Source organism: Mastigoproctus giganteus, chromosome 7 (genome assembly GCF_048544385.1).
Source record: "Mastigoproctus giganteus isolate SK-2022 chromosome 7, ASM4854438v1, whole genome shotgun sequence".
In the NCBI taxonomy this organism is placed as follows: Eukaryota; Metazoa; Arthropoda; class Arachnida; order Uropygi; family Thelyphonidae; genus Mastigoproctus; species Mastigoproctus giganteus.
In genome coordinates, this window is record NC_143581.1 from 144,539,630 (window position 1) to 144,567,190 (window position 27,561).

At 39.3% G+C, this 27,561-nt stretch overlaps 1 protein-coding gene across 3 annotated transcripts in view; it reads right to left on the bottom strand.

Moving 5' to 3' along the window:
* Positions 1–27,561, bottom strand: part of Cog1 (conserved oligomeric Golgi complex subunit 1) — a 546,651-nt gene that overhangs the window by 274,901 nt on the left and 244,189 nt on the right. The window lies entirely within an intron of this gene.

A 27,561-nucleotide genomic window follows, 5' to 3' on the forward strand; every position in this document is an offset into this window, starting at 1 on the left:
CAAACCTTGCATAGGAATGATATTGCAGACCATTTCTTACAAATTAATATGAACAATTAACTGTAATTGGGGTTGCAATAGTCTTAGAATGTAATAATTAGCAACATTAATTTGCTGCAAAATGTATTGCCCTCAATATTTCAAAGCAGGTCACCATGGTATTACATTTTCACTTTAAATAAAGAGCATCATTCACTAAAGAGAAGAAATTATCGCAGTTTATCTAATCAATCATCATCATACTACTTTGCATTTGGCAATTTTTGGTTTAACACAGCCAATGAAATATATACTGATATAATATTTATTATTATAATGGCAGTACTAGCAAATAATGTAACAAAGCAAACTTATATAGCATCAGCCAAAAAAATAAATAAAAATAATAAATAAATAAAATAAAATACTACCTGTTTCATCTTTCCATCTCCTCTAATAATATGTCTAATTCTTCATTACATTTATCCTAACCACCCATTTTCACAACACCAGATGGTAGTTTGTTCCATTAATCAATTACCTATAGCTGAAAGCAAATTTTGCATATCTATTCTGTAGCCATGCATTTTTCAATATAGGTTAATGCCCCCATTGTGTGTGTTATCTGAGAAAGAATTAGAATATGACCATTAAGTTTACTCAATCCATTTAAAGCCTTAGACATTTCAATCAGGTATCCTTGCAAGTGCCTAGTTACCAAGTGCAGAAATTTGCAGAACCAAAGTCTTTTATGGTAAGAGTACTCCACTGTGTTCTTGACTAATCTGGTTGTTCTTCCCTAAACCAGTTCCAAGAGATCCCCATCTTAAAATGAGGCTTCCAGACCTATATATAGAACTCAAGGTGAAGCTTAACCATTGCCTTATATAATTGGATAATCACCTCCTTGTGTGTCTTCTAGCAAAGTTCCTATATACAACTAAAAGAACCCATGTTCTAGAAGCCTGCCTGCACTGCAAAGAGAACTTCACATCAGACTGCACAATTAACACTGGGTCTCTCACACTTTCCACCACCTTGAGTGTGGTACCATTTAATTGGTATGTTATTCTGGGATTACTGCTGCAGATATGGAGTACCTCACATTTACCAATGTTAAAGCTCTCTTGACAATTCGCAGCCATCTGGCTAATTCTTTTAGGTCTTGCTGCAGTAGTATGCTTGATTTCTGTCAACCATCCAGCCAAACTTTTTATCATCTGCAAACTTAGACAATAAGCTTGATATACGTAGTAGTAGTAGTAGTAGTAGTGGCATGTGATGGAAGAAAGCAAGTGTATGAGTTTATGCAGCATCAGCCAAAAAAAAAAAATCACACCATTCCCTCCAAATACCTGTTCAGTTCCTCCTTAAATTTATTTAACCTATCAACTTCCACAATGACAGATGGAAGTTTGTTCCAGCAATTAACCACACGCTGGCTAAAGGCAAATTTCTGCACATCTATTCTACATCTGTCTTTTCTTAATTTTAATTCATGCCTCCTTAGGTTTGTAATCTGAACAAGTGGAAGGATCCCATCAGAATTCAGCATGCTCAACCCATTCAAGGCCTTGTACACCTCAATCAGATCACCGTGCAGGTGCTTAGTCTCCAGCCACTGCAATTTGCAGAACTTAAGCCCCTCTTGGTAAGAGGATCCCTTCATTCCCCTCACCAATCTTGTTGCCCTTCTCTGTACATGCTCAAGCAAATCTACATCCTTCCTAAAATGAGGCCTCCAGACCTGTACGCAGTACTCAAGGCGTGGCCTGACCATTGCCTTATACAGAGGGACAATCACCTCCTTTTCCCTGCTAGCAAAATTCCTATATATCATTGACAAAACCCCATGACCTGGCCTGGCAGCCTGTCTGCATTGCTCAGAAAACTTCATATCTGACTGCACAATTACTCCCAGGTCTTTTTCATTTTCTACCAAACCTTAAGTGCAGTACCACACAGTTGGTACATTTCTCTGGGGTTACTTCTACCCATATGCAGTACTTTGCATTTGTCAAGGTTAAACTTCAGTTGCCACTTCTTAGCCCATCTGCCCAAATTTTCTAGATCCTGTTGCATAGCACACTGCCATTACTGTCATTAACAACCCTGCCAACCTTTGTATCATCTGCAAACTTTGACAATATCATTGATAAATATACAAAACAACAATGGACCCAACACCGAACCCTGTGGGACTCCACTAATAACATTAGTCCATGAAGAGCAGCACCCTCTGTCTTCTCCCACTCAACCATCCTTTTATCCATTGTAGCAACTTACCCTTAATACCATTCTGCTCCAATTTGTACAATAGTCTTCCATGCACAACAGTGTCAAAAGCTTTCCTGAAATCCAAATACAGTGGATTCCGGTTATTTGGGCCACCGGTTAATTGGGGCAACCGTTTATTTGGTGCAAATCTTAAAAAAGAAAACCCAATCGAGAAAACAGCCAGGGTTTACTTCACTTAATTGGGACAGCATGCCGTTTAATCGGGGCAGGAGACCGCAGCACTGGAGATCACCCTACGACTGTCTCTGACCGAACCACGTGGTTCAGTCTGATTTCTCGAGATCACAACCATAAAACAATAAAAACAATTAGCGGTCACCTGTTTATTGGGCTTTTCTGTTAGTGGAATTTATCATAAACGGATAGTAAACTCGATCTTACTGAATTTGCAATAATACCGACAGCTGGAATTCTGTGGGTTATTATGGTAAAATGTGTTTACACTTCCATGTAATCTTCAATCATATAAAAAAATTAATTTTCAGATCTTCTCTTCATTCCTTTTTAAAGCTTTGCGACTCATTACTCAATTCTGACTTGCGCGTATTGTGTTACTTGCAATTTGTGTGTGCCATGTCCTTTGTTGTTGATTGCTTATCTTGTTACTGTTTTAAATTTTAGCCCCCACCTACAAATGTCAGTGAACAGAAATGTCAATTAGTTAGTTATGTACATATTACAGTACATATTAATTATTCCGATTATCACGTATATTCTTCTGATTTTAGAGTATCATTTAATTTTTTAATTGGTAAGGTAATAAAGGGCAAATTTGTGCTTAATATATCTTTACTTTTATAGCCTGTGGATAATATTCCTCCTATTCTCGCTAATTAGAATCGCTGTTTAATAGAATTAAAATTCAATTCACAAACGTGATCACAATGACCGCTGCTTACTACACATCGTATAGTGAATGGTACTTTACTATGGTGACTCCATCGTAACGTGATTTGATTGTACAGTGAACCAATTATAAAAGGGGGGGTGTACATTGTATTTTTAACTATTTAAGTGAAACTTCGGATAATTGGGGCAGCCGCTTAATCAGGCCAAAATGCACTATCCCGATGTGTACCAATTAACCGGAATCGACTGTATATGATATCAAAATTATTTTTTGCATCCAGTTCCTTTGTAACCACATCATAATATCCTATCAAATTTGTCAGACAAGACTTTCCCTTAACAAACCCATGGTGTGTCTGAATTACTGCTGCAGTCTTGTCTAGATGATCCTGCAATGCATCTTTAACCAGTGACTCCATTATTTTACCCGGAACAGAAGTTAAACTAACAGGTCTGTAATTACTCATGTCACCCTTCAATCCCCTTTGTGAATTAGGGATACATTTGCACATCTCCAGTCTACTGTTGTTGTTGTTATTTGGTTTTTAGGAGCATTAGCAACTAAGGTCATATTGCTTCAGGATATGTGGTGGTCATTCCCTGACCTTTCCGCATCCTCCATATTTGGTGGTGATGGGCTCGAACCCTGGTCTAATCAAGAAGCGTGTGCTACGCGCTGTTGCTCCTTCCCACCTGGCTATGGAGGTGCCCTCCAGTCTGTGGGGACCTCCCCTGAGTCCAAGGATGCTCTCATAATTATGGCTAAGGGATTGCCTAGTTGCTTTGCTGCCTCCTTTAATATAACTGGATAGATCCCATCCATCCCAGGTGCCTTTCTTATGTTTAACTTCAACAATTTCTCCTCCACCTCCACTTTGCTCTCAGTTATTACAAAATAATTAAGCACCCTGCTACAATTTGATAACCGTCTGCCATTTTCAAACCTTAATAACTCCTCGTGTGAATGTAGGTACAAAATACGCATTCAGTTTGTTTGCTATCTGAGCATGATCATCAACAGTCGAACCATCGATATCAAGTGGACCAATCAGATTCATCCCCTTCCTTTTAGAGTTTATATAAGTAAAGAAATCCTTGCTGTTTTTCTTAGCATATTTTGCCAAAGACTTCTCGTAATCTGCCTTCGCCTGCCTAACCTCCTTTGTGACCTGATTACAGACTAGCTTATATCTGCCATAGGCTTCTGAGTCGTTTGATAATTTATATGCATCCCATGCATTTTTCTTTTCTGTCACGAGTCTCATTAGTTCATTTGATAACCATTTAGGCCTAAAACTTGAACAATATTTCTTAATAGGTATGAAACTTTTAGTAGCATCCACGATTAATTCCTTGAATGCTTCCCATTTAGAATTTACTGTTGGTAACATCGTCAGTTGATCCCACTATACAGAATTTAAAAACTGTACATTCATTAATATTGTTAATAAATATTGTAAACAGTAAGGGGCTCAGCACTGAACCCCGAGGGACTGCACTAATAACATCACTCCAAGAAGTGTAGTGTCCAGTTATAACTACCCTCCATCTTCTAGCACTTAACTATTCCTTTATCCACAGCAGTTAAAAAAAAAAAAAAAAGTAAAGTGCAGCCATTATCCACCCACTGCAGGATGGAAGCCTCCTCAACAATTCATGCTGAGGGAAATGGACCATAATCTGCCACGCTGGTCCAGTGCGGGTTGGCAGATCGACCGTATTCAGCAGTCAGGGGCTTGAACCCCGGTCTACTCAAAGAGCGTGTGCTACTGCACTCCCGCTCCTGCCCACTCGGCTACGGAGGCAGCCCTGTTAGTTTCTCTTATTTTCACAGTAGTGTTTTGTGTGGAACTGACCACAGGGCCATCACCTTCACCATGCAAAGATCACTGTACCGAGCTCCAATAAACAGCTTCAAACAGAACAGGTACGCAGTTAACAAAGCCAGCTGGGATGCGTTCAAAGTCGCCATCATCAACAATGTATATAATCTGACAACCGACCAACTACAGAACCAAACCCTGGATCAACACCAACGTGCTGTCACCAATGCCATTGTGAGTGCAGCTAATCAAACAATCAAGAAGAGGATCCCGATGCCCGGCGCTGTTCCATGGTGGTCGCGGGAACTCGACATACTCAGGAGAACCACGAATCAGAAGAGGCGCGCCTTCCAAAGAGCCAGACGAACTTGGCCCCCCCATGAGGTAGAGTTCCTCAGGCAACAGTACAGGGAGGCCAGAAACACATACACTGCTGTTTGGTTTTTTTTTTTTTTTTTTTTTTTTTTTAGGAGCATTAGCAACTAAGGCCATATTGCTCCAGGATATGCGGCGGTCATTCCTTAACCTTTCCGCATCCTCCGTATTTGGTGGTGACGGGCTCGAACCCCGGTCTAATCAAGAAGCGTGTGCTACGCACTGCTGCTCCTTCCCACCTGGCTACGGAGGCGCCTTCATACACTGCAATGATCAGGTAACGGAAAAAGCTGTCCTGGGAGCATCTAGTCTCCACTGTGGGCAACTCGAGCCCATGGAGCATCATTTACCGAATAACTACAAATAAGCTGCCCAGGGGAGAGGTGATACCCTCCACCATCACCCCCCAAGGCACCATGACCAACAACTGGCAGGACACCATCAATAATATATTAAATGCCAATTTCAAACCAGTAGAAGGAGACAACACCCATGAACAACAACAGATATGCCAGGCCAATGAGGCCTACCAGTCGCCCCAGGTAGAGGATCCCTTTACTCACCTAGAACTCCAAATTGCCATAAACAAAATTAGAAACAAAAGAACCCCTGGACTCGACATGCTTGAGCCAGAACTGGTCAAGAAGGTGGCCGAATTTACCCCGGACCTGCTCTTGGAACTGTACAACCACTGTCTTCACTCTGGCGCATTCCCCTCAGATTGGAAATTTGCTAGCATGAAACTAATTCTCAAAAATCCAACTAAACAGCCACATTTACCAGAATCCTACCGACCAATTGCACTCCTCTCTGTGCTCAGTAAAGTGCTAGAACAACTGCTCAAACAGAGAATCGAAATACACTACTCTACAGCAAATCTTCCTGCCAACGGACAATATGGCTTCAAGTCAGAAAAATCCACCCTGGACCCACTGGAGCGCATCCTGAACATGGCGGAAAACTGTTCACAGAAATATCTACTTCTCATCTCTATCGACTTTGCGGGGGCGTTCGATGCCCTTTGGTGGCCGAGCGTCCTCGCAAGACTCAGGGCAGCTCATCTGCCGATAAATCTGTACAGCTGCATAAAAAGCTACCTGAGCGGAAGAAGGGTCTTAGTTCAGGCGCCATACTGCAGGGTCGAGTGCCAAGTACACCGGGGATGCCCACAGGGCTCTGTATTGGGTCCCCTCCTGTGGAACTTTGTCTTGGACGAGTTTCTCCACCTCGACCTAGGGGACGTACAAGCACTGGCGTATGCCGATGACCTTTCCCTGGTGCTAGCCGCAGACTCAAGAGCCCAAATGGAAATTCTTGCAAACACAGCGCTAACCAAACTCCGAGAATGGACGGAAAGGCACCGTCTCACAATCTCGCCCACCAAAACTCAATCCATCCTACTGAAGGGTTACCTAACCCCAACCAGACCACCACAGATTAGAATACAAGACAGAACTATCAAGCTAGTTACTGAACTGAAATACTTGGGAGTTATCCTGCATAGGAACCGGTCGTTCACTCCACACCTAAAGTATGTGCAGAAAAAGAAAAAATTATGCAGCCATGCTCGCCAGAGTTACACGCCGAGACTGGGGGCTGAAAAGGCGTACTCTGGCGACCCTCTATAAAGCAGCAATCATCCCGGCAATCACATATGCCTCTGGCGCATGGTACCACAAGGCCTCAACCGCGGTAAATCGGCGACGGCTTGAAATTATACATAGGCCGATCTTATTGACCCTCACCCGTGCATGCAAAACAGTGTCGACCCACGCACTGCAAGTGATTACAGGGGCTCTGCCCCTCGACCTCGAGGCTACCCGAACAGGCATGCTGCAGCAGCTTGGACGGAGAAAGGTTACAACATATCTGGACCATACAACAGATCCGACAAGCAATTGGAAAGCCGAGAAGAACAAGCTTCAAATCTACCTCCGATCAATCTGGCAACAGTGCTGGACAGACTCTGATAAGGGAGAAGTCACGCGAAAGTTCCTTCCAAATCTGGAGCAAGTGTACCCTATATTTCCGACATGGTTTTGCCCCGGACTGCATGTCACCTACCTCCTTACAGGACACGGAGCAATCCGTCACAAGCTTCATCTCCTTGGAATCGCAAACAATCCTGCATGTGCCTGTGGCTCCCCCGAGACCTGGGATCACCAGATGCATGAGTGTGAACTGTATGATGATCTACGTGCCCAGCTGATCACACAAGTGCGCTGCAACCCCAAAGACCAGGAGCACCACCTGCTGGAGGATGGGACAACCTACAAAGCCTTAACTGAATTTGCTCAGAGCCTATACACTAGACGACTAACCCTTCCACTGCCTCCAAATCACGAACAACAAGGACAAATGTAGTACTCCACGCACTCCAAATCTGAAAGCTCCATGATCAAGTGGAAACTTTTATAATTCCATCCATACCAGATTACTGGGGTAGGACCATTAAATAGCCCAACTCATCACCAACTATAACCAAACGGAACACGTGTCACAGGAGGAGTATGGGGGGAGAACCTCCCAATTCTACCCCAGTGGATAACGCTGGACATCATAGCAGAACTGAAACTCACCTCAACCATACTCACTTCCTTTTCTCTGCAAATTGACTCACCGACGGGACATGGCTCCCAAGGGCAACCTCCAAACAAAAGAGCAAGCACAGCCTCCGTGCACAATATACGACCCGGACTTGCATTTTGGTTGACAGATCCATTCTCCCAAACAACAACGGAATCTGCCCTAATGGACAATAAATCCTACTCTTCCAAATATCCATGGACGAGACATGGGTCCCTTGAGCGACTACTCAACAAATGCTGCATTAACTGCACTGAATTGACAGACTTATTGAACCTACATCTCCAGCATCAAATGGACCAGGATTTGCTTCTTGAATACTCAATCTTGACCTACAGACGGAGTATACACCAAAAGCGGCGAGCAGCCCTCTACGCATTACCCTATGGATGCTAAAATCTGATTTAACTGGACGGGTCCCATTTCCAAAGAGCGACCTCCAAATAGGCGACCAAACTTGGCTCACACGGACATCAGAGAAGAGGAATTAAATCCTACAAGTGGCTCAATCCTACTAGTCTATACCAAATGCCACATGAACAAATCGCAGTCTCTGCATGCACGCCGTATTGGCGACCTGAGCCAGCTCCCTTGCCTGTCTCAACTATTCCACCCCTCCCCGGTGGGTGGGGGAGGTGACGGTTCCACCGTATCCCCCCCACGCGCCACCCCCATTCTTACTCTCTGGTGGGGCATGGGTTTGCCCCACTGTAAACTGGAGCTGTCTTCTTTATCGGCTCCATGTCTCTGCCTTCCCCCCCCCAGTCTTCAATCTACTCCCCACTCTACCTGCACGCAATGCCCCACACAATCTAAAATCACCTTCGCCCATTACTCTCGGCCTCCCATTCCTAGCGCCTCCCTGCCACGCAAGCGCATAGAGGGTGTGTATATATGTATATATGTTTGTGTGTGGCATGTATATATATATATACACCTGTGTGTGTTTTATGTGTATGTATATATATATATATTTATATGTGTGTATATATATATATATATATATATATATTTTTTTTTTTTTTTTTAAGGTCCTAGCCACTGAAATCTCAGGAAATTAGGTGGCAGGACCTGCCAGAGTAAATCTTAGTCGACTGGTGTTTCCTGGTCTGCCTCCACGGGGCTAAAGTGGGGCAACGTTGGGCCTCAGTAAGGGTCCAGCGGCTAAATGACCAGATGAACAACGGTACACGACACTACACATGTACAATATCCATACACTTTTGAATCTCTGGCATTTCCAGTAAACTGGCACACCCATCATAATGCAAGCAATGCGGAGATGGGGGAAACCCCTGGTGCCGCTTGACACCAAACACACTTTACACTTTATATGAAAATTATCATTTGCATCCAGTTTCTTGGTTGCCCTCATATTGCAAAGGCAACATAACAGCTAATCAGTTGTTGTTGTTGGTATTGGGCTTAAAAACACAATGGCTACTGAGGCCAAATTGTGTCTGTTCATTGTTTATTTACAGGAAAAATATAGTTATAGATGTTAAATTATATGTACCTGTACAAGCCAATATGTTTTAGATACAATAAAAGAAATGTTTCCTAAGAAATGAGATAAATTAGGTGATATATTCAACATGGAGAGTGATTGAAAAGTGTTTGATCGGATAGTTGAATATAGGGGACAATCAACCAGAAGATATACAGCAATGATATACAGTGATGATATACAGCAATGATAAACAAAGGTATACAGCAATATATACAGGCGAGGTTTTTACGGCTGAGGAACATAGAGAAGTTTTTTCTGTTTTATTAACTTAAATTGGCTTGAATTGGCATATTAACTTATTTTCTAGAGTAGCTATATATTCCTAGTTACGATACTTAGTTTAAATTTTAATGTAGAGAGAGATTTTGTAGGTTATTATCGGTAAGGGTATCCAGTCCATGTGTTTTACAAATTTTGCAGAGCCAGCAAACCTGAAGTTTTTTAGCTATAGTTAGCCACTTTATTGACCAATTGTTACATCAAATTATTTTCTGTAAATAGCTTATAGACCCAGGCAAGATCCTTGATTTATTTTGAATTAAGCCATCAAGATTTTGGAAGTTAATTAATATTTAAGGGTCTGTAGATTTACCGTTCGTAAGTTGCCGCCATTGTTATGCGATACAACGTTATATCCTGAACTAGGTAGCGTTAGCTTAGTATAGTATAGTATATAATATTATCAATTAATCAGTAAATTTATTAATCTTGTTGAACTTCACTGTCAATTAAATTGTAACATAATTAATTAATACATAACTTGATATGGAACTTATATAAAGAAACTCGAAGATAATACTTGACACTTAAAAAATATAAATAGATATATAGTGTTACAACTGCGTTGGGATACAAATTTAGCGTTATAATTTTGTAGTGAAATTGAAATTTTATTGAAATTGAATTAGAATCATGACTCAGATCAGAGCAGCAAAGCAAAAGGCTCAAGCTAAATGGAGTGCTGTGGCTCAGGGGAGAACTGAGGGGGGCAGTTGCCCTCTGAATCACAGCCTTTTAAAATGCACTGCTTGTTTGATGTTTGTGGAGCAATCAGGCATGAGACATGATATTGCCAAGGGGGATGGCTTTGTGTGCGTGTGCGATATAAGGAGTGTGAGGAAAGGAGGCGACAACTCAGCGTTGTTATGGGCCTATATGAGAGCTTGAAGGACAGGGTGAATGCCCTCAAAGGATCTAAATTGTGGGCCCATCAAGCTCTCAGCTGCCGCATCAACGCTAGAGCTTGCACTTGATCATTACGCAACACAGTGACAAACCCCAAGCAGAATGCGCTGGTCACCCAGGAACTAGCAGTTGTTGGTGACTCTATTGTCAGGGAAACGGAGAACATGCTATGTAAAAAGGATAGGTGGAAGAGGTCCAGGGTATGTCTACAAGGGGCAAAGATTGATGACGTTGCAGAGCAGATATCATGTTTTAAGGGCACAAAGGGTGATATTGTTGTACACGTTGGCACTAATGATATTAAGAGTAGGAGACTGGCAGAATTACTTAACAAGTACAGGTCACTGTTGAAAAAAAAGCCGTGAATTAGGGTTGAAATTGAAAGTGTCTGCAATTCTGCCCAGACACGATAGGAGGGAGTATATGGTGAGAACCTTGCTGATCAATTTGGACCTGGAAAGATTGTGCAAGGCTCAAGGGGTAGAATTTTTTTCAGCCTGGTCTGTACTTGTTAACAGGAGAGACTGCTTCTACAGGGATGGGATACACTTAAATAGAAAGGGTGCAAGAATATTTGCTGATGCTATCGAGGCAGTGTTAGGTGGGTCAGAAAACTGCTAGCTTGGGGGGAAATACAAGGACTAATAGACTAACAGTAGCCACTGGCAGAGGTGAAAGTGATTCTTGCACTGCTTCTATTGGAATAAGCAGCAGCCTGGAAAACAATATGCAGGGTATTTCAAAGCCTGCCGGGAGTCATTGCGGTACAAGTAAACATATGGGTTGTGTTAGGGTAGCTAAGAATAGGAACGGGTGCATGTATACATGCATGTACACCAATGCTAGGAATTTTGTAAATAAATTTGATGAATTTGAGGTATTGCTCAGAACATCAAGGGCCGATACTGTTGGGATATCAGAGACGTAGTGTCACACATATATAAGGAATGCAGAACTGGAATTTGGCGAGTACAATGTGTACAGGAAGGATAGGAAGGGAGGAGGAGGAGGAGTTATACTATTAGTTAAGAAACACATAAAATCTAAGGAAGTGAAGCCAGTCGACATCGCTGGACAGTGCAGTGTCGAGTCAGTTTGGTGTGATATAAGCATTGGGAGATCAAAACTGAGAGTAGGAGTGTGTTATAGGCCTAATGACTCTGATGAGTACAACAAGGAACTGTACAGGGAAATAGTGGGCCAGTAAATCAGAGTCTTATAATGGGGTATTTTAATTTTTTGATATTGACTGGAATTTGTGTGTTTGTCACTCACACACTAGCAAGGCTTTTGTGGATTTATTAGATGATTGTTTTCTACATCAGCATGTTCGGAAGGCAACTAGAGGGAGTAATACTCTTGATCTGATTATCAGTAGTGATTCTTCATGCATTAAAAATCTGCAGATAAAGGAACCACTAGGTGGCAGTCATCACAGTGAGCTGAAGTGGGATTTACTCAAAGAGGTAACTACCATCAGGGGTAAAGGGAAGGGTTTTTGCTTTCGTAAAGGTGACTACGGTGGTCTGAGACAGTATTTAAATTCTATACGGTGGGACCAACTGATGATGTTACCAACAGCAAATTCAAAATCGCAAGCATTCAAAGAATTTATCTTGGAAACTACTAGGATTTACATACCAACTAAGAAATATTGTTCAAGGTTTCGGCCTAAATGGATGTCAGATGAACTAACGAGACATATGGCAGGGAAGAAAAATGCATGAGATATATATAAATTAATGGGTGACATGGAAGCCTATGATAGATATAAGCTGGTCTGTAACCAAGTCACAAAGGAGATTAGGAAGGCAAAGGCAGATTATGAGAAATCATTGGCAAAGGATGCAAAGAAAAATAACAAAGAGTTCTTTACCTATGTAAACTCTAGAAGGAAAGGGATGAATCAGATTGGTCCACTGGATATTGGACCATTGGTCCATTGGTTCAACTGTTGATGATCCTGCTCAGGTGGCTAACAAATTAAATGAGTATTTTGCATCTACATTCACCCATGAGGAGTTATTCAGGGAGGGGAATGCCAGAGGTGAGTTGAACTGTGGTAGTGAGCTTGATGATTTTGTAATAACTGAGAGGAAAGTGGTGGAGAAATTGTTGAAGATAAACATAAAAAAGGCACGCAGGGTGGACGGGTTCTATCCAGTTATATTAAAGGAGGCAGCAAAGGAAGTAAGCAAACGCTTAGCCATAATTGGGAAAGCTTCTTTGGACTCAGGGGAGGTACCCATGGAATGGAGATATGCAAATGTGTCCCCAATTCACAAAGGAGGATCAAAGGGCAACACAAATAATTATAGACCTGTTAGTTTAACTTCTGTTCCAGGAAAATTAATGGAGGCACTGGTTAAAGAAGCACTGCAGGATCATCTAGACAAGTCTTCAATTATAGCTCAGCCCCAGCATGGTTTTGTTAAGGGAAAGTCTTGCCTGACCAATTTGATTGGATACTGTGATGTGGTCACAAAGGAACTGGATGCAGGGAATAACTTTGATATCATATATTTGGATCTTAGAAAGGCTTTTGATACTGTTGCACATGGAAGACTGCTGCACAAATTGGAGCAGTGTGGCATTGGAGGCAAATTGCTGCTATGAATAAAGGGATGGTTGAGTGGGAGAAGACAGAGAGTGGTAATCAATGGACACTGCTCATTGTGGACTAATGTTATTAGTTGAGTCCCTCTGGGTTCAGTATTGGGTCCATTGTTGTTTTCTGTATTTATAATTGAAATTGATGATGGCATATCAAGCTTAATGTCCAAATTTGCAGATGATACAAAGGTTGGCAGGGTTGTTAAGGACACTAATGACAGTACGCTGTTGCAACAGGATCTAGAAAAGTTGAGCAGATGGGCTGAGAGGTGGCATATGAAGTTTAACATTGACAAATGTAAAGTACTACATATGGGAAGCAACAACCCCAGAGTGACGTATCAACTCTGTGGTACTACACTGACAGTGGTAGAGAACAGAAAGGACCTGGGGGTAATTGTGCAGGCCGATATGAAGTTTTCTGAGCAGTGCAGACGGTCTGCAAGAGTAGCTGATGGTTTCTTGTCAATGATATACAGAATGTTTTCTAGCAGGGATAAGGAGGTGATTATCCCCTTTATATAAGGCAATGGTCAGGCCACACCTTGAGTACTGTATACAGGTCTGGAGGCCTCATTTTAAGAAGGATGTAGAGCTGTTAGAACAAGTACAGAGAAGGGCAACAAGATTAGTGAGTGGAACAAAGGGTTGCTCTTACGAAGAAAGGCTTAAATTTTGCAAATTACAGTGTCTGGATACTAGGCACCTGCGAGGTGATCTGATTGAGGTGTAAGCCTTAAATGGTCTGAGCGTGCTCAGTGCTGATGGAATTCTTCCTCTTGCTCAGACTAATCATTTGAGAGGGCATAATTTCAAATTGAGAAAAGACAGATGTAGGATAGATGTGCAGAAGTTTGCCTTTAGCCAGCGGGTGGTTGGTTGATGGAACAGATTTCCATCCTTTGTTGTGGAAGTTGATAGCTTAAATAAATTTAAGGCTGAGCTGGACAGGTACTTGGGACGAATGGAAGGGTGAAATGGGAGCGTTTTTTTTTTTTTTTTTTTGGCTGATGATGCATAAGCTTGCTTTCTTGCATCATATGCTTCTACTAATGATTGCATGAATATCTAAATGCAACGAATATCTAAAGGATTAATATTGTAAAGCGGGATACACTGTATTGTATAGATACGCGTGTGGTTGGAAATACGATATTTATGAATGTTTAACGTTCATTTTTTGCAATTAATGTTCATATTTTTGATTTTCTTGATACTTGAAAAAAAAAAAAAAAAAAAAAACTCGTAAACCCAGGAACTCATTAAGTGAAAACTCGGTAAGTGGGAACTGCCTGTACAGTGCTCAATTACTTCAAATTGTAGCATTGTAATGCCAGGAGTTAAAGGTTTGATAATTGGTAAAACAGAATCGAATCCTTCTCACTCTATTAATTTTCCTGTTTTGTGACCAAGGTGAAGAATTATATACAGTCAGTCCTCGTATAACACGTGTTTACACTACACGAATTCGATCATACACGATTTATAAATAGGGGAACGATATCTTATATAACACGAACCGAATTCACTTATGCAGATTCACCTTTGTGTTTACAAGAAATGACAGTCGAACGCGGAATCACCCCAACTGAATGCAACACAATAGGAACGAAGAGAAGATTCTGGAAATGTATTTATGTGTTTTATATAAGTGAAGGGGAAACACATTTCACCATAATAACGTAAAAACCAACACAATTCCAGCTATCGGTATAATCGCAAATGCAATTAGATCGAGTTTACTACCAGTTTATAAGATTCCACTAGCAGAAACGGAACAGGAAATTGTTTTTATCGTTTTATGGTAGTAACCCCTAGAAATGTGCTTTAGTAAAATGTGAGGTGTTAATAGTGTATCTCTGTGTATCAAGCGTGCCTCCTCTTTTGTAGTTGTGCTTTATTCCCTGAAAATGAGTAAAATACTTAAAAGGTGTGAAAAGGAAGTGTCCTGGTGAAGACACTGCAGATTCAGAGAGAAAAAGAAAAGCAATATCAATAAACAGAGACGGACTGGGTCAAAAATTCTCACCCGGTAAAATTTGTAGTGGCCTCATACTATGGTTTATGGCCAAAATGACATTGGCGTCCGGCCCACTGGGGTTTCCCAGGTAAGGCTTATGGCTAATCCGCCTCTGTTGATAGAGAAAAAATATGAAATTGTGAAACGCTTTGAGCGATATGAAAGACCATGTGATATTGCACGTAATACAGACCTAAATGAGGCAACGCCGAGAATTAGAAAGAATTCAGAGAAAATAAAAACAACTTTCATAGCAGGAACAACTCAAAGTGTAATTAAAATCCATTAGATTAAGACACAAGAATTGGAAAAGATGGGACGGCTGTCATTTGTTTGGATAGAAAATCAAACAAAGTACAAGTTTGCTTACGATAGAAGCAAAAGCATTAGCAATATTTTATTACGTAATAGTCGTAATAAAATACGTAAGTATTTTATTACGATTATTTATTGTGTTTGGTTATGTTTTGGTTTCAAATGTGGTGTGTTCAATTTTGGTTGGCCGGCACCTAACCCTATTTTTCCCATAGGGCCTGTTGTTTATATTGCACGAGGGTTTCTAGGAACACAACTATCGTGCTATAAGAGGACTGACTGTATACAGAGGGTACCAGGAAAGTTTTGCAATATGACGCAACAATGAATCACAGGAAGCTGCTTGTTGCTGCATGTTGAGACATGTTCATACGTGCATAGTAGCCGCCGCGCCAAGTCGATGGGCTCAGTTATTCATTAGTAGTGAGAGTGTAAAGTGCTTGCGATGGCATCGTGGTCACGAAATGAGATAAGGACAGTTTTGCGGTATAATTTCGTGCGTGGTTTAAACCGTAGACCAGTGCTTAGAAGAAATGACTCTTGCGCTAGATGATGATTGTCCACATCGTACAGCGATATTCAGGTGGTATAGAGAATTCCAAAGGGGAAATTTCACTCTGGAGGATTCTGAGAGGCCGGGAAGGCCACGAACGTCAGTTACGGAGGAAAACGTTACTGCTGTGAGGAAAATGCTTGACGAAAACAGGCGAGTGACCTACCAACAGATAGAGGATACTTTGGGCCTAAATGCACCAGCAATTCGTTCGATTCTGCAAGATCATTTGCACGTGAAGAAACTTTGTTCTCTCTGGGTGCCACATCAACTGACTGAAGAGCAGATGACACGACGTGTGACTTGGTGCCGGGAGATGTTAAAAAAGTTTGATAAGGGACAATCTTGGTATGTGAACAACATCGTGACAGGTGACGAGACTTGGCTGTACTATTACGATCTGCCGACCAAGGCTCAAAACAAAGTTTGGGTCTTTGATGATGACGACACACCCGTAATTGTCAGAAAATCCCGATCTGTAAAGAAGAAAATGATAGCTGTATTTTTCAAATCGAGTGGAATTGTGGAACGTGTCGTTTTGGACACGCAGAAGACAGTCACAGCTAAGTGGTATACTGAACAATGCCTGCCTAAAGTCATTGGATCTATGAAGAACCTGCGGCCAAAGTCAAGAATGGACACCTGGTACCTCCATCACGATAATGCTGCAGCTCACCGCGCCAAAGCCTGCACCGAATATTTGACCACGACAGGACTGAAACTTCTCAAGCACCCTCCCTACAGTCCAGACCTTGCTCCCTGCGACTTTGCACTGTTCCCGCATGTGAAAATGAAGCTAAAAGGGAGGCGGTTTTCCAGTGATGAGGACCTTCTACGGGCTTGGGACAACGAGTGTGCTTTACTCCCTAGTGAAACTTGGCAGAACTGGTTTAAAGATTGGTTTCGGAGGATGGAGAGGTGTATTGAATGTAGAGGAAATTACTTTGAAAAAATTAAATAAACAAAGCTGTATTGCAAAACTTTCCTAGTACCCTTTGTATATATAAGTATACATAAATGGATGTTAAAGTTACACAAAGTGCCAGTAACTAGAAGGGTGAGGAAAGTAGAATAAGAAGTGTAGTAGATTTGTGAAAGGTGAAAGAATGTTAATATCCTAGAGGTTATGATGAATTAAGAAAATTATGGACTGAATTGCCAAGCCAATATAAAGCGGGAAACTGTAAACTAAAATTAATACATAAAAATACTAATAAAATGAAAATAAAATGAAAATAATATAGCTGCCATCAGATATGGGGGGGGGAATTTTTATTAAATGGTACAAATATTATAGATAATGCAAAAATGCTTGATCTGATGTCAGCTGAAATAAATATTGATACATGATCAGGTATTATATCAGGGAACCACACCTGACCAGGTATCAGGAACTGTGTTTCTATACTTGTCCATAGTAGTAGAAGAAAAGTGAAAGGCCAAAAAAGCAATGAAAATGAAATTAGCACTTTCTAATACAGTATGGAAAAGGTAGTCCCAATGCAGTGTAATTTATTTAGGTGAAAATAAGTATTCGGTTGGGATAAATATGTAGATTTTAGTGTAGGATTTAATTTTGTATAGTTAGGAAATCAATGTATTTTAAAAATAGATTTAGAACAAGCAAATGGTATAAAGGCAAGGTATTAAATTGAGGATGGGGAAGGGAAAAAAAGGAGTATTTTAAATAAATAAAGATGAAAAATAGCATTAGAGGTAGGATAGTAGGAATGTTCATGTCACCATCGTATTACACTAATAGTTTAACAAACAGGAAGAACTTTAGAATTAGACAAAAGGAAAGATAAAAAGCATAGAAAAAGTTATTAAATAACACTAAGCTTGCTGGGGTTGTGAAGCCCAACCTTATAGTAAGGGCTCTGGCATTTGTTTTTTGTTTGTTATTTGGTTTTTAGGAGCATTAGCAACTAAGGCCATATTGCTCCGGGGATAGGCGGTGGTCATTCCCTGACCTTTCCGCATCCTCCGTATTTGGTGGTCACGGGCTCGAACCCCGGTATAATCAAGAAGTGTGTGCTACACACTGCTGCTCCTGCTCACCTGGCTACGGAAGTGCACCCTGGCATTTGTAAGCGTTAGTATAAAAGGGAGCTAATCCCAAATGCTTTTTTTATTGAAAGGAAAAATGTGTGTTGAAATGAATCTAAAACGAAACTGAAAGTATGATAAGTCAGTGAAAGTGTACGATACCTGGTGTATTTCAAGAAATGCAAAGCGAAAATGAGCTGGCGGGAAAAATAAAGGCGGGGAGATGAAGTGCACAAATTCAGTAGGGTAGATGAAAGTATGCAGGCTTCAACCAAATGACCAATATATCTACAAGATAAAGCAATTTATAGCAGCAAAGTGAACTTAACAGTTGTTGTTTGTTTGTTATTTGGTTTTTAGAAGCATTAGCAACTAAGGCCATATTGCTCCGAGATATGCGGTGGTCATTCCCTGACCTTTCCGCATCCTCGATATTCGGTGGTGACAGGCTCGAACCCCGGTCTAATCAAGAAGCATGTGCTATGCACTGCTGCTCCTGCCCACCTGGCTACAGAGGCGCCGAACTTAACAGTAAGCTGCAAAGAAATTCAAAATAGTGGGAAAACAGTGACCTCTATAGTTGTATTTAGAATACAAGTGCATGGAGTCAATCCATAATTGGCATTGGACAAAGAAAAAGAAATGCGGTTGGAATAGTATGGCTTTACTGTGATAAAGTCATACAAAATTAAACATTACCATTAATATATACAGACTTATACAGTGGCAAAAAAAACATATACATGTTAGACCAAATGATGGGGGCTAAGTTATAATAAGCTGAATAGTAAACATATCAGAGTACGGTAAACAAGAATCATCAAATATTTTGAGATATAAATAAATTAATAATTATAATCTATCCAAATTTGCATGAAAGTACATCCAAGGAAAAAGAACTGGTTTAAATTCATAGACATAAGTAACATAGTGACTTAAGATCCAAAGGAGGTGCAGTTAAGGATCCGATTACAAACGAACATGAAATAACATGAAATAAGTCCATGCATATGAAACAATTCCAAGGAAACATTTATAGCATAGCAGAATAGGAAATAATTCCATGAATATAAAACTAGACAAATCCAAAGGTAGTATCAGGCGTGAATTTACTGTGGAAATAGTAAATGAAACCAAGAAAACAGAATCAGTTGTCATCATATCCAATGGGAGCATAGTTAAGAATCAAATTATGAAGTGATATAATTCCAGGGATATAAGTAACATGGTGACTAATAAAGATGAAATGGTTGTATTGAAAGGAAAAATGTTTGTCGAAACGAATCTAAAACGAAACTGAAAGTATGATAAGACAGTGAAAGTGTACAATACCTGTATATGAAACAATTCCAAGGAAGCATTTATAGTATAGAAAAACAGGAAATAATTCCATGTATATAAAACTAGATGAATCCACAGGTAGTATCAGTTGTGAATTTGCTGCAGAAATAATAGTAAATGAAACCAAGGAAATGATCAGTTGACATTATATCCAATGGTAGAGTAGTTAAGAATACAATTATGAATTGATCTAATTCCAGGGATATAAGTAACATTGTGACTAAAGATCCAAAGGTGGTGTAGTTAAGGATCCAATTATAAAAAAACAGAAAATAATTCCATGTATATCAAATTAGATGTATCCACCGGTGTGAATTCACTGTCGAAAGAAAGAATAGTAAATGTATCCCAGGATAAAGAACCAGTTGACAAATCCATTGGTAGTGTAGTTAAGAATCCAATTATAAAAGAACAGAAAACAAGTCTATGGACAAGAACCAGTTTAATCTTAAAAGGGAAAAACAAGGAGTAATTCCAAGGAACCAAAAAAAAATTTTTTATTTATTTTTTTGATGTCTCTGTAGCTAATAGTGACGTAGTTAGGAAATTGTATAAAGTGATATATACAAAGTTAAGTGGTATAGACCAAAGTCATTAAAATCTGAAGGCAGCTATATAATTTTATTGAAAAAATCTAGAAATGGATGTAGTATGTTAGCATAAGCTTGAAAAATCCAAGACCCACAATGTAAATTCTACATGTAATATAAACCATATCCTAAAACAAATTAGTAGAATCAGCCAAGAATCAATATGGGCAGTTAAATATAAGTAAGCCAAGATTCAACATGGGAAGTTAATTATAAGTAATCTCATGAATGATTATTAAAACAAATCCATTGGATATATGAGAAAAGTAAAAACACAACAATAGAAAAAACTTAGTGAGAAAAGAGACAAAGTCATCAATCCAAAGAAAATAGTTGCATCGGAAATCGTGTATAGCTATTACTTACCAAGTAGTGGAATTCCGCCAGATAATATACAACTATTTGTAAAATAATAAGAGAAGTTTACCTCAATATAATACGTAGAATACTTCTATATAATACTCTCCAGAAATTAAAATGAAAAAAAAATTGAAACTTACATTAGAGTAACAAATAATTAAAAATCAATTTAACACAATAAAAAATATTAAAAAGAATCTAACAAAAATATTCAAAACGATTTTCCTTCCTAGGAAGGAAAATTCAAAATGATTAATATAGTTCTTCATAATAATGCAGGAATAGGATGGAAACTAAGCTGGATATTTGGGAACACATAGGAACACCAATAGTTTGTTTATAGGTAACTTTGCCATCGAAGATATAGTTATTGAGTAAACAGAGGGTTGCATAGTTGTTCCAGGTGTTTTCATTTATGTTTAATTTACCCTTGTATCTGTGATAAAGCTGTTTTAGCACAAATATTAGTAAGTTATGTGGTATGGAGGAAAAAAGGTTGATAAAATTAAATGTTTCTATGTTTGTTATGGTAATATTAGATTTAAAGGTGTTGATGACGGCTAGGTTATTATTAATTACCCAAGTAGATGTGAGATTATTAAAAATAGTTTTTAGTAGTTTGAAAAAATGTTTGGCTGGATAGTAGCAGCCACTGTTTTTAGAGCTTGTAATAAATCTGAAACTTACAGGTTGTTTATGGAATTTTGCAATCATATAGAGAAATGGTAGGGTTGAGTTCTGTAATTTAGTATGTAGTTTTTTATGTAAAGCAATTGGCTTTTTAACTGTGGCTCTGAAGGATTAAGATGGCAGGAGATTACTCATTCATGAGATTACTTATAATTAACTTCCCATGTTGAATCTTGGCTTACTTATATTTAACTGCCTATATTGAATCTTGACTGACTTCTACTTATTTGTTTTAGGATACAGTTTATATTACATGTAGAATTTACATTTGCGGGTCTTGGAATGAGGTAGAAATCTAGAAATTATGTAGTTAACATACTACATCATTTCTAGATGTTTCCACTAAAATTATAAAGCAGCCTTCAGATTTTAGTAACTTTGGTCTATACCTCTTAACTGTGTATATATCACTTTATACAATCTCTTAACTACATCACTATTAGCTAAAGAGACATAAAAAAATTTTTTTTTTTTTTTTTTTTTTTTTTGGTTCCTTAGAATTACTCCTTGTTCTTCCCTTTTAAGATTAAACTGGTTTATGTCCATAGACTTTTTTTCTGTTCTTTTATAATTGGATTCTTAACTACACTACCAATGGATTTGTCAACTGCTTCTTTATCCTGGGATACACTTATTATTCTTTCTTTCGACAGTAAATTAACACCCAGGGATACATCTAATTTGATATACATGGAATTATTTCCTGTTCTTACATACTGTAGTTGGTTCCTTGGAATTATTTCATTTACGTGGACTTATTTCCTGTTCTTTTATAATTGGATCCTTAACTACACCACCTTTGGATCTTTAGTCACAACGTTACTTATATCCCTGGAATTAGATCAATTCATAACTGAATTCTTAACTACTTTACCATCGGATATAATGTCAAATGATCATTTCCTTGGTTTCATTTACTATTATTTCCACAGTAAATTCACACTTGATACTACTTGCGATTCGTCTAGTTATATTTACCTGGAATTATTTCCTGTTCTTCTATACTATAAATGTTTCCTTGGAATTGTTTCATATACATGAACTTATTTCATCTTTAGTCACCATGTTACTTACATCCCTGGAATTATATCACATCATAATTTGATTCTTAACTACACTACCATTGGATATAATGTCAATTGATTCTTTTTCCTTGGTTTCATTTACTACTATTTAAACAGTAAATTCACACCTGATACTACCTTCGGATTTAGTCACCATGTCACTTATTTCTAGGGATTTAAGCCAGTTCTTTTTCCTTGGATGTACATTCATGCAAATTTAGATAGATTATAATTATTAATTTATCTATATCTCAAAATATTTGATGATTCTTGTTTACGATACTCTGATAAGTTTAGTATTCAGCTTATTATAACGTAGCCCCATCATTTGGTCTAATTTGTATATGTTTTTTTGCCACCATATAATTCTGTATATATTAATGGTAATGTTTAATTTTGTATGACTTTATCACAGTAAAGCCATACTATTCCAACCGTGTTTCTTTTTCTTTGTCCAACGCTAATTATGCATTGTCTCCATGCACTTGTCCCGCCAGCTCATTTTCACTTCACATTTCTTGAAATACTCCAGATATCGTACACTTTCACTGTCTTATCACACTTTCGGTTTCATTTTAGATTCGTTTCTTGGCATGTTTTGACATATATTTTTCCTTTCGATACAAGCATTTGGTATTAGCTCCCTTTTATACCAATGCTTACAAATGCCAGAGCCCTTACTATAAGGTTGGGCTTCGCAACCCCAGCAAGCTTAATGTTATTTAATAACTTTTTTTATGCTTTTTATATTTCCTTTTGTCTAATTCTAAAGTTCTTTCTGTTCGTTAAACTATTAGTGTAATACAATGGTGACACGAATGTTCCTACTATTCTACTTCTATTGCTATTTTTCATCTTTAGTTATTTAAAATACTCCTTTTTCTCTTCTCTATCCTCAATTTAATACCTCCCCCTTATACCATTTGCTTGTTCTAAATCTATTTTTAAAATACATTGATTTCCTAACTAAACAAAATTAAATCCTACACTAAATTCTACATATTTATATTAAATATATTTATCCCAACTCGATACTTATTTTCACCTAAATAAATTACACTGCATTGGGACTACCTTGTCCATACTGCATTAGAAAGTGCTAGTTTCATTTTCGTTGCTTTTTTTGATCTTTCACTTTTCTTCTACTACTATGGACAAGTATAGAAACGCAGTTCCTGATACATGGTCAGGTGTAGTCCCCTGATGAAATACCTGATCATGTATCAATATTTATTTCAGCTGACATCAGATCAAGCATTTCTGCATTACCTATAATATTAGACAATTTACTAAAAATTTTTCCTCCCCATATCTGATGACAGCTATATCATTTTCATTTTATTTGCGTTTATTAGTATTTTGATGTATTAATATTACTTTACAGTTCCTCACTTTATATTGGCTTGGCAATTCAGCCCATAATTTTCTTAATTCATCATAACCTCTAGGATATTAACATTCTTTCACCTTTCACAAATCTACTACACTTCTCTCCAAATAGGCCTCTGGGGTTGGGTAAATTCATAATATAATTTTAAGTATTTTTCACCAACTGTACGTTGAAATGACAAAATAAAACGAAAGCCAAAATTTTGATAACTTTATAATTAAGCTTACAATAAATTACTATTTACAGTATAAAACAATTAAAATACTAGGTTAAAAGCCATAAAATATCTGTAAAACAAATAAAATAAAATACAATAAAATATACCAGGTGAAAAGCGATAAAATATCTGTAGCTTTCGAAGGCTCCGCCTTCTTTCTCAACAATACGCTTTTTACTTTACAGTGCAACTTTAAATACCCGCAGGTTCATGGCACATGTCATGTGATTCGATGGCATGTGCACTGTTCTCATGTGTGTCGGAACCAGAAGTGGTTCGGGAGCGTGTCAGGTGGAATCGTTCATCCCCTCTAAGGATCACTGCCTCAAAGAGGGGATGGATACGCCCGTCTCTATTAATATTGTTCTCAATGGAACTAATCCGCAAGCTCTCGAGCCACTTGCGGTCCCGAAACCTACGTGCCTGGTCAATGATAACTGCTTTGTCCGGGGATATATGGTACTGCTTCTTCCAAAAGTGTTCAGCCACGGCAGATTTTCCATAGTCTGCTCCCCCAGACAATCCTTGAGACGGTGCTTTGTTTCCCCCACATAACCTTCCCCACAATCCAGGCACTTAATGCTATAGACGACCCCACTTGTATTTTCGTTTGAAATGGGGTCTTTCACCTGTGACACGACTATGTGCAGATTCCGACCTGGAAGCTGCACACAGTGCATCTGGTAGTTTCGTAATACCTGAGCTATACGCTCGAATTAAACCCGGATAATAGGGAATGTATGCAGTGGCTACTAGTGTAAAAGACTCACCTCTCCTCTGTTCTCCTCTAATATATTTCACTATGATCCTCTGGGGGTAGCCACACTTCAGGAGATCCGCCGTGACGCACTCATACTCTTTCTTTCTATCCTCGGAGGTACTACAATGTGACTTTGCCCTGCCTTGTTAGTGCTCTAATCACACTATTATTGTGTGGTTGGACTGAGCTGAATTATAATGTGAATATTGGCCTTTACACGTGGGTTTTCTATAAACCTTGGTCTTTAGGCACGGGCCTTGGTGTGCGATGTGCACACATGGCCCTACAGAGAGCTACCACCTTAAGCAGTAGGACACAACTAAGTTTGGAAGATATATGTAAGGGCATAGAATTATGTCTCTCAAGCACCACCACGGTGTTTTGCGACACTATGTATAAGCAGGTTCACGGTGCAGTTATGGGCTCCCCCATTAGTGCGATTATAGCTAATCTGGCTACGGAGCAGCTCGAGGTTAGATTATTTAGTGACATGGTTCTCCCTATGCGTCCGTGGAAGAGATACGTTGATGATACGTTCTCAATTATTAGAAAGGAGAGGGAAGATAAGGTGTTAAATTTTCTTAATGGCTTGTCCTCGTTCATACAATTCACCTCGGAGAATTGAAGAAGAAGGGGCTTTGCCGTTCTTGGATGTGTTGGTCTACAGAGAAGGCCCATGTCTAAAGACCAAGGTTTATAGAAAACCCATGTGTAAAGGCCGATATTCACGTTGTAATTCAGCTCAGTCCAACCATCACAAGAATAGTGTGATTAGAGCACTAACAGACAGGGCAAAGTCACATTGTAGTACCTCCGAGGATAGAAAGAAAGAGTATGAGAGCGTCACAGCGGACCTCCTGAAGTGTGGTTACCCCCAGAGGATCATAGAGAAATATATTAGAGGAGAACAGAGGAGAAGTGGTCTTTTAAGCCGATAGCCACCGCATACATTCCCTATTATCCGGGTTTAACTGAGCGTATAGCTCGGTTAAACCCGGATAATACCAGGCGCGCTGTGTGCAGCTTCCAGGTTGGTCTACAGGTTGTCCAGAAGGCTGCACACAGTCGTGTCACAGGTCAAAGACCCCATTTCAAATGAAAATACAAGTGGGGTCGTCTATAGCATTAAGTGCCTGGATTGTGGGGAATGTTATGCGGGGGAAACAAAGCGGCGTCTCAAGGATTGTCTGGGGGAGCACACAAAGGCGATAAAGAACGCAGACTATGGAAAATCTGCTGTGGCTGAACACTTTTGGGAGAAGCAGCACCATATCTCCCCGGACGAAGCAGTTATCATTGACCGGCGCATAGGTTTTGGGACCGCAAGTGGCTCGAGAGCTTGCAGATCAGTTCCATTGAGAACAATATTAATAGGGACAGGGGTGTGCGTATTCATCCTCTCTTTGAGGCAGTGATCCTTAGAGGGGATGAACGATTCCACCTGATGTGCTCCCGAGCCACTTCCGGTTCCGACACGCACAAGAACAGTGCATGTGCCATCGAATCACGTGACATGTGCCATGAACCTGCGGGTATTTAAAATTGCACTGTAAGGTAAAAAGCGTACTGTTGAGAAAGAAGGCAGAGCCTTCGAAAGCTACAGATACTTTATTGCTTTTAACCTGGTATTTTAATTGTTTTATACTGTAAATAGTAATTTATTGTAAGCTTAATTATAAAGTTATCAAAATTTTGGCTTTCGTTTTATTTTGTCATTTCAACATACGGTTGGTGAAAAATACTTAAAATTATATTACTACACTTCTTATTATACTTTCACATCCATTTATGCATACTTAATTCAATATATTAATACAACTTATATATATATATATGTACACAGGATGATTCTAAATTATTGTCAGGGTTTCTGTGGCCTATAATTTTCAAACTCGAAACAACAAAATAAAACTGCTTACAGAATATGAAAGTGTAACTCAAAAAGTTTTATTACCTATAGAATCAATATTGCAGAATGCTAAACAACTTCAACATGCATGCCTTTGTGGCACGTAAGACGTCCAAGTAATATTCAATTCTCCTCCAAGTGTTCTCCGGCATTTGCAGTGTAACTGTTTCGATCACAGCAACAATTCTGAGCTTCAGTTCATTGAGGGAGGTCACAGGGGTCTTGTACACAACGCCTTTCACGTATCCCCACAGGAAGAAATCAAGTGGCATAAGATTGAGTTAGCACATATACAGGTGTAGCATGTCCAGATAGGTCATTGCTGTCACTTTTTTTTTCTGCAAAGAAAAAGGGCTCCAAAACTTCCGAACATGACAAAACACACCAGACATTGACTTCTGGACTATCTCTTTTGAATTCTCGAATGGCGTGAGGGTTTTCTGATACCCATATTCTGCAGTTATGATGGTTTACCCTCCCCGATATATAAAACGTAGCTTCATCACTAAATCTCCATCTCCAAAGGTAATTTTCATCAGCTTCGATGTTTGACAAATGTCTTGGGCAAATTAGAAACAGTGATTTTATCGTTCGATTTTAAAGCTTGAACAACCTGCAATTTGTAGGCATGGAGGTGGAAGTGGTTATGAACAACCTTCCAAACAGTCGTTTGTGGTATACCAAACAGCAAAGAAGTTCATCTATTTGATTTTTGTGGGCTTCGAGAAAATGCTTTGTGGATTCAATCAACATCTTCCTGCGAAGTGCTCGGTGCTCCCGCTCCTTTTCGGTGCAGAACACTACCAGTCTCTTGAAATTGCCAGTCTCAGTATGGAAAAGATCCACTTTCAGATGATGCTATCCAACGTTGGATAAAACCAACGTTGGATAGCATTATCTGAAGGTGGATCTTTTCCATATTAGGTATTAGGTATGTTCGGAGTCTGACGGCACCTGGGATTTCTCCCATCTCTGCGTATTTTCTCTGTATCGGACAAGCCAGAGATTTAAAAGTGTGTGGGGTATGTACTATGTAGTTTGTTGTGACCATTGTTCGTTCGGCCTGTTAGCCGTCGGGCCCCTAG